The sequence below is a fragment of the Notamacropus eugenii genome, chromosome 2, assembly GCF_028372415.1.
Source record: "Notamacropus eugenii isolate mMacEug1 chromosome 2, mMacEug1.pri_v2, whole genome shotgun sequence".
Classification (NCBI taxonomy): Eukaryota; Metazoa; Chordata; class Mammalia; order Diprotodontia; family Macropodidae; genus Notamacropus; species Notamacropus eugenii.
The window spans coordinates 255,485,252-255,505,277 of record NC_092873.1 but is presented as its reverse complement, the minus strand read 5'-3'; the positions used below and the strand labels follow the sequence as shown (position 1 = coordinate 255,505,277).

Here is a 20,026-nt window from a genome sequence, read left to right as displayed (position 1 = left end):
TTACCTTTTTATGCTTCTCTTTAGTCTTATATTTGAAGATCAAATTTTCTGTTCAGCTCTGATCTTTTCATCAGGAAAATTTGAAAGTCCCCTGTTTCATTGAATGTCCATCTTTCCCCTGAAAGATTATGCTCAGTTTTCCTGGGTAGTTCATTCTTGGTTGTAATCTAAGCTCCTTTGCTTTCCAGCATATCATATTCCAAGTCTTCTGATACTTTAATGTAGAAACTGCTAAGTCCTGTGTAATTCTGACTGTGGTTCTTTGTTATTTGAATTGTTTCTTTCTGGCTGCTTGACCTGATAGTTCTGGAATTTGGCTACACTATTACTTGGATTTTTCATTTTGGGATCTCTTTCAGGAGTTGATCAGTAGATTCTTCAATGACAATTTTACTCTCTGGTGCTAGAATATGAGAGTACTTTTTCTTGATAATTTCTTGAAAGATACTCTCCAACCTCTCTTTTTGATCATGGCTTTTATGTAGTCCAGTTATTCTTAAATTATCTCTCCTGGACCTACTTTCCAGGTCAGTTGTTTCCCCAGTGAGGTATTTTACATTTTCTTATTTTTTTTCTATTCTTTTGATTTTGTTTGACTAATTTTTTGATGTCTCATACAGTAATTAGCTTTCACTTGTCCAATTCTAATTTTTAAGGTATTATTTTCTTCAGTTACCTTTTATACCCCCTTGTCCATTTGACCAATTCTACTTTTAAAGGAGATGTCTTCAGTGGATTTTTTTTTCCATTTGACCAATTCTGTTTTCCCAGTATTCATTTTAGACAGGGGTTGCCATTCACAGAGTGACTTATCTCATAGCTTTTCTCTTCATGATAGCTGAAGTACAGCATGCTCTTGCAGGTTAGATAACCTTTCCTAGTTTAGAGACAAGGAAAATCACTAGAAATAAATGTGGGAAGACTTGAAGTGGTTCTGACATGTAGAGAGGGAATTACCAATTCTTTCCCTCATACTTCTCTTTTTATGAGCTCATGGCCAGTTGTTTTCTCCATGAAGAAACCGGTGTAATAATGATAACTGTTGTCTTAGTTTCCTGTGGAATCTATAAAGCCAAAGCTTAAAATGAGAGCTGTTGATAAATTTTTGCTTATTAAATCACTTTCTATCCTTACCTAAGTTCACTGAGCTCTGCTTTATACTTTGCTTATCACAGGGTGATAAAGCAGAAAACTGATTGCCTATAAAAGCCCAGATTTAATCTTGGCCAGTCAGGGTGGCAGTTTTAACTGAATTATGTATGGCCAGTTCCCACCCCCATTTGGAGCAAGTGAGCCTGAGTGGAAAGAATAACCAGATTAGGGAACTCAGTGTGACCATTTGCATAACAGAGCTTGCTTCAGCAGCCAGAATAAACAGCCTTCCTTTGGCTGGACTCCTGGGACCTTGTGTGTATTTAAAAAGAGAGAGAGAAGGAAAAAGGAGAAAAGAGAATAATGCTGCATTCAGATAGAAAATACTGGGCCTTGAAAAGTGACTGCACAGATGTGGCTTTTCTGAAGCTGGAAGTTTAAAAAAAAAAAAGTATACTCAGCATTATCACTTTTGCAAAAGTGGTCCTGTAGCAAATAATATGTTTTCTCATAAAGAAAACCATTTATGAGGTAATAATCTCCTTCCTTTTTTTTTTTTTTAAATACACAAAGGCATTATCCTTGTGGGAAAAGTGCATTCAAGACCCAAAGAGACCTGTTTGTTTGCAAGCAACCGAATGTGTGCCAAGAAATATATTGAGTATTTAGGACAGTGGAAGATGTACTGTGTGTGGGCAGTTGGAAGTCTAAATAGACTGTAAGCTGTCTGGATTCTTTGCAAAATGTAATGAAAACACCCCGCTTTGGTCAGTACCTCTTAACAGCCTCCAGAGGTTTGAAGGCAGAGGTCATCCATGCCCTGGAAAAATCAAATAAAACAAAAGCTTTTATGTGTTAAACTTGAGAGCTTCTTCACCCAGTTAATAAAAACAGAATAACTCTGTTGCCAAGTAAAGCAAAAAAGTCAAAGTACCTCTGAATCCTTTGACTATTATTGAGGATGCCTACAGAAACTCCTGTTTCCTTTCAGTCCAAGTGTACTATGTGTGTGAGCTCATGCTTGTAAGTAATCCCTGTGGAATTTTTTTAGAAGTATTTTTCACTTTCCAGTGTAAGGTGTTGGAGGTGAGGGTGGGGCTTACATCACTGTCCTATTAGTCCAGAGCAGATTGTTTATTTTGGTTTCTCTGCTTCAGGCTATAACATCAGATGTAGTTCTTAGAGTGACAAATTCCAATTGTGACATCACAAATTAAGCAAGGGTCCAGAAGAGCTCCATGAGTACACTCTGTTCCCCATAGAGGCAGGAATATACTGTCTTTATTTATTTGTAGTCGTTCTAACTACCCTTGGGGTAGAAGGGACTATGAAGTTAGACTGACTGCAAATAATAATAAGATATTTAGATATTTTAGATATAAATATACAATTTTATGTTTAGATCTATTCTAAATATGTTTACATATGAATAAATGTGATTTATCTTTTCATTATAAATATATTTCTATATAATTATATGCATATATACACACATTCAAATAAATATATGATACAATAATTCAGGTTGGTAATAGATGTTTTTGAGAAAGTAAAACATCTGCTAGAATTTTTAGGGTAAAACACTTCCAGCTGTTCATTATAATGAAAAGAGTTCCTGACTTAAAGCCTAGAGAGATGTGGATTCAAATCTTATCTCTGTCACTAACAGTGACTGTGAGTTAGTCATTTAATTTCTGAGACTCAGTTTCCTCAAGTACAAAATGGAGAAAATGATGCTCCTCATAACTCCCTTCCCTGTTGATAATGTAGTTTCAAGGTGGAAACAGGATTTTAACTAAGAATTTGCAGTATACTTTGTGACCCATTTGCAATATCTACACATTTCACTGATAGAATTAGAGAGAGCAACCTCCATTGGACCAATTAAACAAAATTAGATACAGATTTGTAGGGCTCTAAATATCAGTCTTTGGAGAGATTTGAGTAAATACATAGCAGGGGCTTAGTAACACTTCTGAGAGGAAAAGATTCTCCCTGTTTCATCCCTTTCCTTCAAACATGTAGATTTGTCTTATCCCTGTTGCATGCAAGGAGGATTTTGTTATCCTTTTAGAGTTTAATTTCTCGTGATCCATGGCCTTGACAATGTTCAGGTGTTAGAAAATAACTCCCAGAACAGTTTTAAGGATTCAAGGTAGTAGTTCCAAGAATTGTAGTGACACAGCCCTACTGAGGCTGCACCATGAGATAAGGGGTGACGGTGTAATATTTACTATACTTGCACAGAATGATGATATTGCTAAAGTGAGGCTATTGTTGTTATTTTTGTCTGTTGTCCTATAAAAGCAAGTAGACACTGGTCAGTGATGGGGGGGAGTCTATGGGGGAAATCCATGGGGAACCCAAAGAGGGAAAACCACAGGGAGCTGATAGGGAAAACTGCGTGTGCCTCAGCTGACCCCCTTTGAGGCTTGAGGGGATTTAGGGGAGTGCACAAGTGTGCCTGTCTTGATTGACCCCATTGAGGGGTAGTTGCCCCTACCTCTTGCCAGCCCTTGCAAGAAGGGTGATTAGGGAATGCTATAGGGCTGGTTCTGCCAACAACCATTCAAGACTAGATTAGAAAAAAACTGATTATTAACCTCTTCAAAGCTGTCTGTGTGTCAGACCAGATCAAGAGTGAACATGTTAGAGGCTGGAGCCCAAGACCTCCAGTGCCTCCTATGTGTTATCTATGAAATACCTATTATCAGGCATGTAGATTTGAAGGGGATTTACTCCTATGTGACAAACTCCTATTCAGGGTTTGGAAAATTTGTTCAAGAGACTGCAAAGTCCAGTTGAGGAGGTAGATGTATATATCCTGATTCTTCGACGGAGAAATAATCTCCCCCAAAAGAAACCTAGCTGTGAGCAGAAGAGAAAGTTAGTTCTAGCGGTCAGTAGTTGATTCCTAAAGATAACTTATGAAGAGAGAAGAGACTTCTAGACGCTGCAGTTCTGGAGATGTGAGAGTCGTTGGCTATATTTGTGAGTTTATAATCGAAGTTTGCACCAATTTTTCCCATGAATGCCACCTGTACCTCTGAACAACACTCTGTATTGCAGAGGGAACACTCTGCAAGTATCCCTCTGAACAGTGGACTGTGCTGGCTAGGATTATAGCTATTGTCCTTACTGTGACATTTTTTTAATATATTTCTTTGTTAAGAGATCACTGTTGGCTGATTGTTAATGGGAAAGGAGGGCAAAGGATTAGAGTAGACTTGTGGATCCTAAATTTGGGGGATATCTGGTGTTCTGTAATATATAATGTGAGAGAGCTGATCGGTACACTGAGAGGTTGTGACTTGCCTATGGTAATATAGTCAGAACTAAAGTCTGAAGTCAGAACCAAACCTCAAATCTTCTTAACTCCATGGCTGGTCCTTTATTGAATATGCCACACTGCCTCTCTCATTGAAAACTGTTCAGCTAATTTTCACAGTTTCCCAAGGGTTTTTCCTATACTTTTATCTTACCTTTAAGGATTGGATCCTTTAAACTAAAAATTTAAATTTTTAGAAATTCATAATTGTATAAGAAATGCCATCTAATCTGTATATCTTTATTTTTTACTGAAATGTTAAAAATAAGGAGTTCAGTATTCTTGTTCATCAAAGGATATCTCAATATGCTTTCTAAAAAGATTGTCTAGCCTATTGTTTTATGAACCCAAGAACACCAGCTGGTCATAGGAGGGCATGGATTTAAGAGGGAAACTATGAGAAATGGCAGAAAATATATTTAGAACAACAGCTTACTCCGTATGTCACAATAAGCTCCAAATGAATAGAACTTAAATATAAATGATTATATCATTTTTAAAAAATGGAAGCATATTGAGTCATTTTTCACAACAATGGTTAAGGAAAGAATATTTTTTGACTGAAGATGTGATATATGTAATTTTTAAAAATGAAAAAAAATTTAATCACAATACCAAAACAATAAATTGGAATAAAAATAGAATCTGTCAAGTAGGGAGAAATCTTTGCATCAAACATGGCTAATAGAAGTCTCATAACCCAAGATATAAAAATAGCTAACCTAAAGAGGCAAGACTAAGAATATTTCCCTGATAAGTAATATAAAAGATATAAACAGTTTTCAAGAGAATTTCTATCAGTTGTCATATTGCAGGAATATATCGTTGCCTGTGCATGAATTTGTCCAACCATTTTGGAAAGTGAAATGGAATTATCTGAAAAAAGTTACTAAACTGTTCATAACCTGATAAACAGGAACCCCATTATTGGGCATATGTATGCCTATAAGAGGTCAATGAAAGAAACTTTGCATATATAACCAAATTTTCATAGCAACGTTCTTTGTGGTAGCAAAAACCTGGAAACAAATTGAGTGCATTGGTTGGAGAATGACTGAACCCATTGTGGCATATGAATGTAGTGGAATATTGTTATGCTGGAAGGTAGGGAAGTCTGAGGAAGGAAGGAATGCCTGTAATTGGGAGGATTAGAGAAAGCTGTCCCCAAAAAATGTAACACTTGAGTTGAGACTTGAAAGAAGACGCAAAATTTGAGAGGCAGAGATGAGGAAACCTTACGTTATAGGAGTGGGGGAGATGAGTGAGGGAGGAGGGGCAGGAGTTGATGGTTAAAAAGATTCAAGAGACATAGTTTCTGGGTAATTAAATGATTTTATTAACAAGGTCAGCAGGTTATTTATAAAAGGTTGGTTATTTGCCTGTCTTAGAGCAAAGATAATTCTGGCATCAGGGTCACAGGAAGGGCGTAAGAGAATTCAGTGAGGGTCTGAGAGTGACATCATGTCTAAAATCTCTCAGTACTCAGACCACCAGCAACCTTGGGCTATCTAGAAAAAGAATATGTCTCCACTCATGCTTGAGTAGAACACAATGAACTTTCTAACATTAGATTAAATTCCCTGTAAGGTTGGGTGGGTTCTGACCAAGATCAAGAGAATTAATTTAGTCCCATTGTCAGTAATGTCCTTCAAGAGACTGAACTTTTTAAAACTCAGGAATTTGGAAGAAGGGAGGGGTTCTGAATCTCCCTAAGATATTGGTTATTAATCATTTCTCTCAGGGGGCCAGCCTGTGGGAATTCAGGGAAGCTGTGTCAAATTTCAGATACTACTAGTAGTACTGTTTGCCTGGGAAACTGAGTTCCTGGAGGGGAGTCCTAGGAAATGATGTCTGGCATGTAGGAAGCACTTAATAGAGACATGTTGATAAGATGATTGACTGGTTAAATAAAGTTGGAGTCTTACTTTGAAGCCAAATTGTGGCAGGACTTAAATGCCAGCCTGAGAAGTTCCTATTTTATGTTAGAGCCCATAGGGAGACACTGTTCAAGTTTTCGAGCAGGAGATTGACATGGTCAGCTCTGAGCTTTTGGAAGGCTTGACAGCTTTGCAGGAATGGAAAAAAAAGAGAAATGTGCAGGGAGGTCAATTAGAAGGTTATTGCATTAATCCAAAATTTGCAGCATTAAAATTATATGATAGCAGTTGAAGTTAATGGAGTAATGTGGATGTCTAAAAGGGTTGGTCATCCAAATTCTAATCTATTTGGTATGTATTTGGCCATGTTTTTGTTACAGTTAGATTTCCCCATTTGTTTTTATTGCAGCGATGTTAGAGTGAGTTTTCATTCCTTGGGACAGTGTAGAGAAAGGCACCTAAGGACGTCCTGGGTGGTAAGGAGATGCTGACCTGGGATTTTAAAATTACCATACATAATCTCTTTCTAAAGTAGGTAATCCACACAGAGATGGTAGTAAATTGACTGTACAAACAATGTTATTTGTTTGGCTTCTTATGAACTCCTTGGTTAATGGGGTTTTAAATTACAGTAAGAGTCTGTGGAGAAATGCTCTATTATGCTGCTTAGACTATGGGTCAAGTAATGCCCTTTATGTACATAGTGATAGATAGTCTATAAAGCTGCTGTTATCCTCTTCCCCTGACAACAGCTTTAAAATGAAGTTTTCCTATATTTTGTTTGGATGTTATTTTTAACGGATTTGGATTCTCAAGGTCAGTCTTTTGATGAGGGACTATACTTTCTTGAGCCCCAATTAACCCATAATGTTGGTATTCTCAGATCAGACAAATGGATTTGGTTCTATAAATTTTATTCTATTACCAAGACTACATGAAGAAATAGTCAATCTGATTCTCCCTTTATGGCTCTGCAGATATGTTTTCAAGTTCAGTTTTCAAGACTACCATAATCTAGCTGTAGTCTCCTTTTTCAATATTCTCTCCCTACTTTGTGATATAAGCCTTAAAAAAACAACAAAAAAAAAACCAAAACCAAACCAAAAGAACAAACAAACATGTATTTATAATCTGTCCCTTCTGGTCCCCTTTATTAAAATATATAAAACCCTCATCATAAATATGTACATGCCAGCAACACAAATTCCCAAATTGGCTATGCCTGAAAATGTATGTCCCTCTTTGCATTTTAAGTGCATCTCCTCTCTGACAGGAGGTGAGTTGCATGCTTCATTTTAAGTCTTCTGAACTCCTGGTTTCTCTTTGCATTGATCCAAATCCTAAGATCTTTCAAAGTTCCTTTTTTGTCAATAATTTTGTTGTCATTGTCCAAATTGTTCTAGTTCTTTTCAATTTGCTCTGCATAAAACTGCCTGTCAAACTGTCCATTTTGCCATTTCTTATGGCAAGATAATACGCTAATACTTCTGTGTAACATAATTTGTTTAACCATTCCCTATTAAGAGGATACTCTTCCAATTTCTGGTTACTTCAGAAAGAACTGCTATAAATGTTTTTCCTCTTTCTTTGTTCTCTTTGGGGTACAGGTCTTGCAGTGTCAATGGAAGGAAGGAAACAAGTATTTAACAAGCACCTACTATATTATAGGCACTGTGCTAAGCATTTTACACATATTACTTAAATTGATTCTCACACTGGGAGGTCAATGATATTATTCCTCATTTCACAATTGAGGAAACAGACAAACAAAAACTCAATGAGTACACGTAGTTGGTAACTTTTTGGACATACTTCCAATTTGCTTCCTAGAATGGCCAGGCAAATTCATAATGCAATAATAGTGCAAGTAACCTCACTCAGTTACTCAGTTGCTCCAATGCTTTCTTGTTTTTCTCTTTTGTTTTTTTTTTTTTGCCAGTCAGATGAATTCGAAGTGGAGCCTCAAAGTTGCTTTTATTAAGTATCTACTATGTGCAAGGCACTTAGGTAATCACTAGGGATTTTAAGAAAGGACCAAAAAGTCCCTAATTTCAAGGAGGTCACATTCTTTTTTTTTTTTATTTAATTTTTTTTATTTTTATTTAATTTTTTTATTTTTTTAAAATTAATTTATTTAACTTTTAACATTCATTTTCACAAAATTTTGGGTTCCAAATTTTCTCCCCATTTGTCCCCTCATCCCACCCCAAAACACCGAGCATTCTAATTGCCCATATCACCAATCTGCCCCTCTCTTCTATCATCCCTCCCTTCCCTTGTCCCTATCTTCTCTTTTGTCCTGTAGGGTCAGACAGCTTTCTATACCCCATTACCTGTACTTCTTATTTCCTAGTAACAAGAACAGTACTCGACAGTTGTTCCTATAACTTTGACTTCCAACTTCTCTTCATCCCTCCCTCCCCACCCATTCCCTTTGGGAAGGCAAACAATTCAATATAGGTCATATCTGTGTAGTTTTGCAAATGACTTCCATAATAGTCATGTTGTGTAAGACTAACTGTATTTCCCTCCATCCTATCCTGCCCCCATTGCTTCTATTCTCTCTTTTGATCCTGTCCCTTCCCAAGAGTGTTGACTTCAGATTGCTGCCTCCTCCCATTGCCCTCCCTTCCATCACCCCCCCCCACACTCTGCTTATCCCCTTCTCCCCCACTTTCCTGTATTGGAAGATAGGTGTGCATTTTATTCCTTCCTTTAGTGGAATGTGATGAGAGTAAACTTCATGTTTTTATCTCACCTGCCTTCTTTTTCCCTCCACTATAAAGTCTTTTGCTTGCCTCTTTTATGAGAGATAATTTGCCCCATTCCATTTCTCCCTTTCTCCTCCTAATATATTTCTCTCTCACCCCTTAATTTCATTTTTTTAAGATATGATCCCATCCTATTCCATTCACTCTGTGCTCTGTGTGTGTGTGTGTGTGCGTGTGTGTGTGTGTGTGTGTGTGTGTATGTAATCCCACCAACTACCCAGATACTGAAAAGTTTCAAGAATTACAAATATTGTCTTTCCATGTAGGAATATAAACAGTTCAACTTCAGTAAAGTCCCTTATGACTTCTCTTTGCTGTTTACCTTTTCATGCTTCTTTTCATTCTTGTGTTTGAAAATCAAATTTTCTTTTCAGCTCTGGTCTTTTCATCAAGAATGCTTGAAAGTCCTCTATTTCATTGAAAGACAAATTTTTCCCCTGAAGTATTATATTCAGTTTTGCTGGGTAGGTGATTCTTGGTTTTAGTCCTAGTTCCTTTGACTTCTGGAATATCCTATTCCATTCCCTTCGATCCCTTAATGTAGAGGCTGCTAGATCTTGTGTTATCCTGATTGTATTTCCACAATACTTGAATTGTTTCTTTCCAGCTGCTTGCAATATTTTCTCTTTCACCTGGGAGTTCTGGAATTTGGCCACAATGCTCCTAGGAGTTTCTCTTTTTGGATCTCCTTCCAGTGGTGATCTGTGGATTCTTTGAATATTGATTTTGCTCTCTAGTTCTAGAATATCAGGGCAGTTTTCCTTGATAATTTCATGAAAGATGATGTCTACGCTCATTTTTTGATCATGGCTTTCAGTTAGTCCCATAATTCTTAAATTGTCTCTCCTGGATCTATTTTCCAGGTCAGTTGTTTTTCCAATGAGATATTTCACATTATCTTCCATTTTTTCATTCTTTTGGTTTTGTTTTGTGAATTCTTGGTTTCTCATCAAGTCATTAGCCTCCATCTGTTCCATTCTAATTTTGAGAGAACTGTTTTCTTCAGTGAGTTTTTGAACCTCCTTTTCCATTTGGCTAATTCTGCTTTTGAAAGCATTCTTCTCCTCATTGGCTTTTTGAATCTCTTGCCAATTGAGTTAGCCTATTTTTCAAGGTGTTATTTTCTTCAGCATTTTTTTGGGTCTCCTTTAGCAAGATGTTGACCTGCTTTTCTTGCATCTCTCTCATTTCTCTTCCCAGTTTTTCCTCCACCTCTCTAACTTGATTTTCAAAATCCTTTTTGAGCTCTTCCATGGCCTGAGCCCATGGAATATTTATTTTGGATGTGTGGGATACAGAAGTCTTGACTTCTGTGTCTTTCCCTGATGGTAAGCATTGTTCTTCCTCATCAGAAAGGAAGGGAGGAGATATCTGTTCACCAAGAAAGTAGCCTTATATGGTCTTATTTTATTTTCCTTTTCTGGGCATTTTCCCAGCCAGAGACTTGACTTCTGAGTGTCCTCTCCACCCCTACCTCGCCTCCAGATCAGCCCAGCCAGTGCTTGGGGTCTGAGATTCAAATGCTGCTTCCCAGCCTCAGGGCTTTGGGCGGGGGCAGGGCTGCTATTCAGTGTGAGATTAAGTTCAGGTGCTTGGGTGGGGGCAGGGTCGCCACATGGGGCTGAGTTCCCTCAGGGGGTTTATGTGGAGATCTTCAACAATGGATCCAGGCTCCTGCCTGCTTTGGGAGCCCTTGTATGCTGCTGTCTCTGCTGCTGTCTCCTGAGGGGGCTTGAGTTATGGAGGCACCCCACTCCCCTCTCGGCAAGCCAAAAAGACCCTCTCACTGACTTCTGGTGCCTGTGGGGAGAGGGACCTGCTTGGCCACTGGAGATTCTGTCCCTGAAGCCTGCTTGGATCTGCTCCTCTCAGTGCCATGCTGCCAAGGCAGAGCTGGGCTCTGCTCTGGGTCCAGTGCGCAACGGACCTTTTAAGTCAATTTTTCAGGGCTCTCTGGAACAGAAATCTCCTCCACTCCGTTGTTCTGTGGCTTCTGCTGCTCTAAAATTTGTTGGGAGTTCTTCTTTACAGGTATTTTGTGAGCTGTGGGTTTGGAGCTAGCATATGTGTATCTTTCTACCAAGGAGGTCACATTCTAAATGAAAAGATATTCCTTTCAGGTTTTTTTGGTAACATGCAGAAATGTTCTTGGTTTATGTAGATTTATTTCATATCTACAAACTTTGCTGAATTTATCATTTCATTTAATTTTAGGTTGACTCTAGGATTTTCTAAACAAATCATATCTTCTGCAAAAAAGTGATCATTTTGTTTCCTCTTTACTTATGCTTATTTGCTTGATTTCTCTTTCCTGTCTTATTGCTATAGCTAGTATTTCTAATAACTTGTTAAATAGCAGTGATGGTCATGGGCATACTTGCTTTAATCCTGATCTTATTGAAAAGGCCTGTGACTTTTTTCCATTATATATAATGGCTTCTCTTAGATAGCTGTTATTTACTCTTAAGGAAAATTCAATTTACTCCTTTGTTTTCTAGACTTTTCTAGATGACAGCTAAGTGGCACAATGGATCCTGTGTTTGTTGAACCTGGAGTCTGGAAAATCTGAGTTCAGATCCAGCACCTCCTCAGGAAATCTGTGAGAACCAAATGAGATAATATTTGAAAAGCCCTTAGCACAGTGACTGGCACAGAGTAGGTGCTATTTAATGTAGATAGTTATCATGGTAGTAGTGGTGGTGGTGGTGGTAGTGATGGTGGTAGTTATAGTTATTGTTTGTTTCATAGAAATGAGTGCAAGATTTTGTCAGAAGACTTTTTAGACAGGTTCTATTGATATAATAATCTTCTATTCATGAATTTAGACCTGAATGGGATATTTTGGGTTATCTAGTTCTACTCTCTGTTGTTGTTGTTGTTCAGTCATGTCTGACTCTGAACTTATTTGTTCAGAGATTCTATAGTGGTCTGCCTTTTCTTCTCCAGATCTTTTTACAGATGAGGAAGCTGAAATAAACCAGGGTAAGTGATTTGCCCATGGCCACATATCTAGTAAAGGTCTGAGGTCAGATATGAACTCAGAAAGATAACCCTTCCTAACTCCAGTCCTGGCACTCTATCTCTTGTATTACCTAGCTGGCCAGTTCTATCCTAACCCTCAACAAAAATGGATACTTAGGCCCAGAGAGGCTAATTGACTTTTCCATAGTAACCCTGGTCATGAATAGCAGGACTAAGATTTTAACACAGGTTCTCTGAAACCCAACATTTATAGATTTTTTTTTTAGGATAGTAGGTTTGGAGCTGGAATCAAGAGTATGATAGAGCTATTTTCATTAGTCATGAGAGCCGATTGTTGAATTTTCATTGTGACCGTTGATACCTCAGAAATCAGCACTTGCTACAAATCAAGGTTTGATTTTTTTTGTTGTTGATAATCTAGACTTAAAGTGGTAGAGGAAATGTTAATAGTACAGATTAAGCTTAAAAGTATATTGCGCATACATTTTTTTTCCTAGTCTAATTCCAATATGATACCCATAGCTGTTGCTATGAGTATTTCTAGGGTAAATTTGCAAAATATAATAAACTCTTTTCCTCAAACGCAAAAGCAAAATATCTATTTGGGACATCATTAGAATACCGAGAGGTAAGATTTAACAGGGTACTTATCACCAATCCAGGGAGGGCCAACATCTTCTTTATGTCAGGCCTCCCTAAAAAACAAGTTCCCCTAGACAAATTCCTCCCTCTACCCACTCACATATTGCTTCTCTCCTTCTGCTTTGCCTACTCTCATTCTCCACTAGTGCTCTCTCTCTCTCTTCCTTGGGTAAGCTTCTCCCATTTTGACCTCCATGTCACCCAGACTTCATGTGACCACAGGCTGTGCGTGACCACAGGTTCCATTTGTTAGGCCTATTAATGGGCAGGGAAGATCTTCCTATTCTATTAACATAACATTTGACCTCAAGATCTTTCATGTCCATTACATAGGCCAATGGGATTTTAAGGATAATTTGTATCAATATAACTTGCATAACAATATAAAAGGGATAACTCAAAATAAACACATAAAACAATATTTTAGTATGGAAACTTGGGTACACCCCCCCCATTATACCCTCTTAAAGAAATGGGACCCAAAATCCCTTGGGGTAAGAGGTAAAGCTCTCATCTTCTGAAACTATTTCCTATTGAGACTGGATATAGAGCTGTCCCTGCCTTGCAAGCTCCCATTCAGGGTGTCAGTTCCTTAGCTGGTATGTGCAGCTTGGTCAATGCTCCATTATTATACCAGGAGTGACATATCATAGTCTTGGACAGAAGGTGACATCCAGTGTAAGCAGTCAGTCATCTACAAGTAGAGGGTACTGAGCCTATAGGAGATAAATCTAGCAAACAGGTTTAACAAACAAAAGCCAAAAAGAATAAGGAAACAATAAGCAGAAGTATGTTAAATATAACATCAGCTATGCTTTTGGAGTCTATCAACCCGCTAGAACTGCATTAATTCCTATCTCCCTTACTGCAAGTTGGTATCTCCCCTCAGGCAAGTTTAAAGTCACACTTCTCACTATATCTGTCTCAATGGTGTATTCAGAAACAGGTACAATTACCACTGTATATTCTTTCTTAGGTAATTGCCCAGTTTTCATCATTAGTTTAACTTGTCTGGCTGGTATTTCAGTCCCTCCCAATCCTGTGATGGTAATAGGAGTTCCATGTTTAAATTTATCAGGGTTTCCATATATAAGGAAGGCCTCTGCCCGAATATCCATTACTATCTTAGTTACATGCTTGATCCATTTTTCCAATGTATAGTTAAAGTGATATGGGGTCTATAATCCCGTCTGTGTACTTCTTTAATCTCACTTTGGACTTGGCCAATTTCCTATTCTCCCTAAAGGTGTGACAAACTTGGATAAAATGATTCAGGAGGATTTGTAGGGGCAGTTTTTACTTTCCTATTCCATTGAATATTAAGTCCCTTTTCCTAGGGCATCTTATAGAGTTCGTTAGTTGGAATACTGTATATTCTTCCATAACCTGCCCCTGATCTCAGTAAAGCAGTAAACATTTCTCTCTGTGTTAATCTGTTCTGACTTTTGAATCCACTGTTTTCTCTCCTCTCTTGAGGAAATTTCTCTTTTCCCCATTCCTCTAAGTCACCTAACTATGCAATGTTATCTAGCACCTCTGAAAGAGGGTACCCTATTTCCCCTTTTAGTAAAGTCAGAATTTTGTGTTTATAAGCAGGAGGAGCAGCCTTCACTATTACATTACTATGAGAAACTGTTAAGGGAGTGTTGTGCTATGCATCTGCATCTCCAATCATAATTGTAGTTTTCATGACCTCTTCCCTTAGCTTTTTCATATAGTCTTTAAGTGAATACCAGGGTCTGTCTCAGCTTGACCACATAGAATCAGTGGAATGTTTATTGCAACCCTCAGCAACTAAAGCTAACAAATTAGTTCCATTGTTACCTCCTTGAATATGGTAATCCCTAAAAGCTTGTTGTACAAAATGATTCTAAAATCCATAAATTTCAAGCAATCTATATTATCTGCCCATACTACTCTAGAACCCTCCTCACTGGTTCTCACCATCCAAGACACTAGTGATTCTCCTAGTTTTGGGGGAGAATTGACTTAAAATATCTGTGACCTCCTGCTGAATAAAATCCTCAGTTACTTCCTTAAACACTGTGTGCCCCTCCTCATTCTCCAGCTTCCTTCCTAGCATTGGATGATTGTTCACATTCCTGGAAGCTTCCTCATCTAAATTAGTTTCATTTTCCTCCTACGTGTCTTCCTCCTAGGTGTCTGGGTCCCAATCAGACCATGTACGTGCAAAGATTGCATGCACCTTCCTCTTGTCAACTTTGCTCTTTTTCTGAGCTAAACTCTCAGCTGTCTTTTCTGCTACCACTTGATAATTCCTAGCTTACCCTTCTAGAGGAAAGTTCAGATCCTGCATCATAGAAGGCTTCTCATGTACATCAGCTAACTCCTTTTTCAGCTGAATCTTTTCCTCCAGCAGTTTGTCTCTACTTTTACATATAATGTGATAACTTGTTAACATCCTCTTCTACATACCCTTGCCATTTCTTTTTCTGGTTCTATTGGTATTCCTTGCAAACATCTTTCTAAATCTCTGGGTTATCCCTTCTGTAGCCTCGGTTACCAGTTTTCACAAAGTCCTATGCTTTTAACCCATTTTGTTGCCAAGGAGGAATAAGGCAAGTCCTCCCATCCCAAGATATCCATTTCCTTCCCTAGAACCTTCCTGTCTCCAAGTAGAGGTTTTATATTTTACGATCCTGTCCTTGATGCCATTTGTAATGCCAATGCAGTACTCATAACAGCTGCTATGAATATGCATGTGTATTTCCAAGGTAAATTTGCAAAATATAATAAACTAATAAACTCTCTTCCTCAAAGACAAAACCAAAGTATTTATTTGGGACATCATTAGAATATTAGGAGGTAAGACTTAAGAAGTTACTTATCATTAATCCAGGGAGCACCAACATCTTAAACCTTCTTTCTGTCAGGTCTCCCTACAAAAACAAGTTCCCCTAGATAAATTCCTCCCTCCACCCGCTCACAGCTTACTTTTCTCCCTTTGCTTCTTGGGCCAACTGCTCCCACTCACAGCTTGCTTCTCTGTCTGCTTTGCCTACTCTCACTCTTTGCTTGTGCTCTCTTTCTCTCTCCTCCCTGGGCAAGCTCTTCCCTTTCTGAGTTCCATGTGATGACAGGCTCCATGTGTTAGGCCTATTAATGGGTGGGTAAGATCTTCCTATTCTATTAGCATTGCTCCTGGAGAGCCAGTTATTAAACATTTGCCAACACGCCACTGTTTGGGAAGGTCTTAGCTCATTTTAGATATGTGGAAAATGAGGCAAAGAAAGGTTAAGTGACTTGCCTTTGGACACACAGATTGTACGTGGCATAAGATTTGACCCCAGATTCTTTAACTTCAAATTCACCTTCTTTTCCATTATACCATGTTGTCTTTCATCCAGTTTAGACCACCCCCTTCTCTTAGTCATACACATTTCAAACTCTGTACCTTTGTCATGCCAGCCTCTCATGGAAGGCACATCCTCTTTTTCTTTGTTTATGAAAATATTCTTTGACTTTTAAGACCTGGATTATGTTCCAATTTCTCTATGAATTCATCCTTTGATGATCTCCGTCATCAACAAAGGTCTACCTTCTCTGAAGTCCTTTCACATTTACTGCCTATATTGCTTACTAAGCACTTAATCATATGCTGCTTCATAATACTTTGTTATGTCATCTTTGTCATTTACTTGTTGACTTTTAGTTGACTTTTTTTCATCAGTTTGTCTTACCTTCTTAACTAGAACAACCGCAGAAATGGTATATGAGGCTTCCTTGTATACCCCATATAGTATCTAATAAATGGTGCCCATAATGAATTCTTAATAAATAATTACTGTGTTAAAAGAGGAAGAAATTAATAGAATCACAAAGAGAGAGAAAATCCTTCATTTATAATATATGGATTGGTAATGAAATGGAAATGGACATGGAAAGGCTTAAAGAAACTGTCCATAAAGATCTCAGGGAACTTCATTCTGAAAATTTGAAAGTTCACCTTCCTTCTTATGAATAAGAGATTCACTGTTACAAACCAATGGGTAGTGCCTTATCATTACCACTTATTAATCTTCCTCACAACTTTCTTCTCTTCCATAATTCCTATTCCTATCCAGGAATACTGTCCAACTTTCCCATAACTTCTGCTTTTCATTTTCGTCCTGATATCTAGTCATATGCTAAGACCTATCAGTTCAGTGTTCATGGCTTCTCTCATGTACTCTTCCTTCTCTTCCACCAACTGGAATAGGCCCTTATTAGCTCATGCCTTGACTATTATAAGAGTCTTTTGGTTTGCTCCCTTGCCTCAAGTCTCTCCTTACTCCAGAGCATCCTCTATCTGTCATCCAAAGTGATCTTCCTAAAACCATGTCATCCCCTTAGTCAATAAATTCCTTTTCCCTCTAGGGTCAAATATAAAATCCTTTGTTTGGTATTCAAAACCCTTTGTAATCTGGCTCTCTTTTATATTTCCAGTCTTTTAATATATCACTCCCCCACCAAGCTTACATGACTTTGACTTCAGGGTATTCCTGACACAAGATTCTACTTCTTCCAACTATTCATTTTCACTGGTTATCCTTCATTCCTAAAATTTTCCCTCTTCATCTCCATCTCCTTAAGTTCCCTGACTTCCTTCAGGTCCCAGCTAAAACACCTCCTTCTCAAAGAATTTTTTCTGGGTCTCCATTAATGCTAATGCCTTCTCCCTACAACTATCTTCAATTTGTTATCTACATATTCTGATTGTACATAGTTGTTTGTATGTTGCCAACCCCCATTAGCCTGTGAGCTCCTTGAGGGCTAGAATTGTTTTTGCTTTATCCCCAGGGCTTAGCACAGTTCCTGGTACATGGTAGGTGCTTAATAAACGTTAGCTGACTTGACTTACTGACATTTTCTTAGTGTTGCTTTGAATTATTTTTTCACACCAAGACAAAGTTATTTGAGTATTTTGCTTAAAGAAGAGCTATGTCAAAAACAGCCTGGAGTAGTAGACAGAGAGCTGGTCTCAGAGTTAAGAATTTCTGGATTCAAGACCTGCCAGTGGTGAATGGCTATGTGACTCTAAGGCAAGTCATTTCATCTCTCAATGACACAAGGCTACTCCCTAAGGTGCAGTGACAATGCAGTCCTTCTTTAGTATACAGGTTTTCTTCCCCAAGGAATCTCCCCTTATCATTGGTCTGAACAGTTTATTAAATTAGTACTGTTTGCCAGCATTATATTAAACACTGGTAATACAAAGACAAGCAAAAAGAAGGACAGTCTCTGCCCACAAGGAGCTTACATTCTAACCAGGGAGATACCAAGGGAGCTGGTAGGCGTGGGGAGGAGAATGAAGACAGGTCAGCCTGGACCCCTTCATGAAATGGTGGCTACAGAAGGAACTTACCAAAAGGAGGAGAGAGAAGACCTTAAAAAGATACAGTCCAGGGTGAGCCAGCTAAAGAATAATCAGTCGTTCCACAGGAGGAAGCCCTGGGCTCTGAGAGAAGTTCCAGAATAAGACAGCAGTAGAAGTGTGGTTCTGAAGTAGAGAAAATCAGGAATAGGGTGGGAGGGGAATGAAGGCCATAAAGGTTTTATGTCAGAATGTGATAATAATAATAGCCTCTCATTTCCATGATTTACGATTTACAGTGTTTTATGTACAAGACTGTCATATTACAGACATTATATTCCTAGGTACAGGAATCATAACCCCTATTTAACAGCTAAGACAACTGAGGCTCCTATGCCATTATTCACATAACTGATAAGTGGGGCCACAGATTGAATCCAGTCATCTGACAGTTCTCATAATCTTTCCAAGACTCTTGCCTGAGTGGTTCAAAAGCAAGAGACTTACCCTCTCGTTGCACCCAGGAAAACTCTCTAACTTTATAAATTGTGGAGCAGCTGTTGATGTGCGTTAATAATAGAACTTTTACCCTGAAAGATCCCTATACAGTTGCAATTGCAGTTCCTGTCCAAAAACAAAAGATATCCTATTAGTGTAAGTTAGTGCACACCATCAAATGCTCAACTTACTATCAGAGTGTCACTGAGACACTATGGCAAAAGGACATAGAACTTTGATTCACAAGGTACATCAGCAAAATAGAAATGAGTGTTTACCAAGTGACTCCTTAGAAGACAGTGTGGGTTGGATCATAGGACCTTAGAAGTCACCTAGTCCAGCCTCCCTATTTCACAGATGAGAAGACTGAGGCCCAGTGAGATGGAGACTTTCCCAAGATCACTCATGTATCAAGTGACAGAGGCAAGATTTGAAATCAGATCCTTTGACTTCAAACTTGGGGCTTTTTCCATTTGGAAAATGATAGTTGGCCTACATTGGACTGAGTATCCTCCCTGACTAAAGTTTGCCAGTGAAATCATAAGTCCCGGACTAATGAAAACAACAATAAAATGGTTAAGTAAGGACATTACTGTGAGGCTTTTAGGAGATAATATATGTGACATGCCTATTAAAGGCCACATAAATGTCAATTTTTTGTTGTTATTCAGTCATTTTCAACCGTATCCTAATCTTCGTGACCCCATTTGGGATTTCATTGGCAAAGATCCTAGAGTGGTTTGCCATTTCCTTCTCTAGTTCATTTTACAGCTGGGGAAATTGAAACAAACAGGGTTGAGTGACTTGCCCAGGTTCACACAACTAGTAAGTGTCTGAGGTCAGATTTGAACTCGGAAAGGTAAGTCTTCCTGACTCCAGGCCTAGCCCTTTATCTACTGTGTCACTTATTTTTATAAAAATGACTTTTTTGTGTGTTTTGGGGTGGGAGGACCCAGTGTAGGGACAGAGTAAAGGAAATGATCCTACATATTTTCCCTACCTATTTTCTAGCAGCCTAGTTATGAATAGGGAAGACTCAGTACCCTTCACCCTCAACACTGGATCAACTCTGGTGTTTGCTGTGCTAGCTTAAAAGCCATTCAAAAGGTCTGTTCTAGTCTTTAAGAAACCCTATGGTACCTACATGCAAAATCAACCATTTCTTAGTGGTACCTGCAAGCCTAAGGACGGGCTAGGGGCTGCTAGAAGTATGTAAAGAAAGAATATCAAATCACAGACTTGGATTTGGAACAGGACTTAAAGACTGTCCATTCTAATATCCTAGGCCAAGAGAGGCTGCCCAGAGACACCCAACTAGTAAGTGTTTGAGGTGTTTTCCAAAGAAAGCTCTCTATCCAATGTGCCATGGGAATGTGTGCTGAGACATTGCTTAACAAGCCATGCTAGATCCATTGCCCTTACAAAGAAAATACCGAAGGTTTCACTAGTTAGCCTTGTGTATGGAGCTCACTGTAAACAATTTCATAAATTGGAACCAAGACAATTCAACAAATATTTGTTG

The 20,026-nt window shown here is 38.4% G+C and overlaps 1 protein-coding gene across 2 annotated transcripts in view; it reads left to right on the top strand.

The window, feature by feature from the left end:
- PRKN (parkin RBR E3 ubiquitin protein ligase) overlaps positions 1-20,026 on the top strand; it is a 1,884,374-nt gene that overhangs the window by 1,229,114 nt on the left and 635,234 nt on the right. The window lies entirely within an intron of this gene.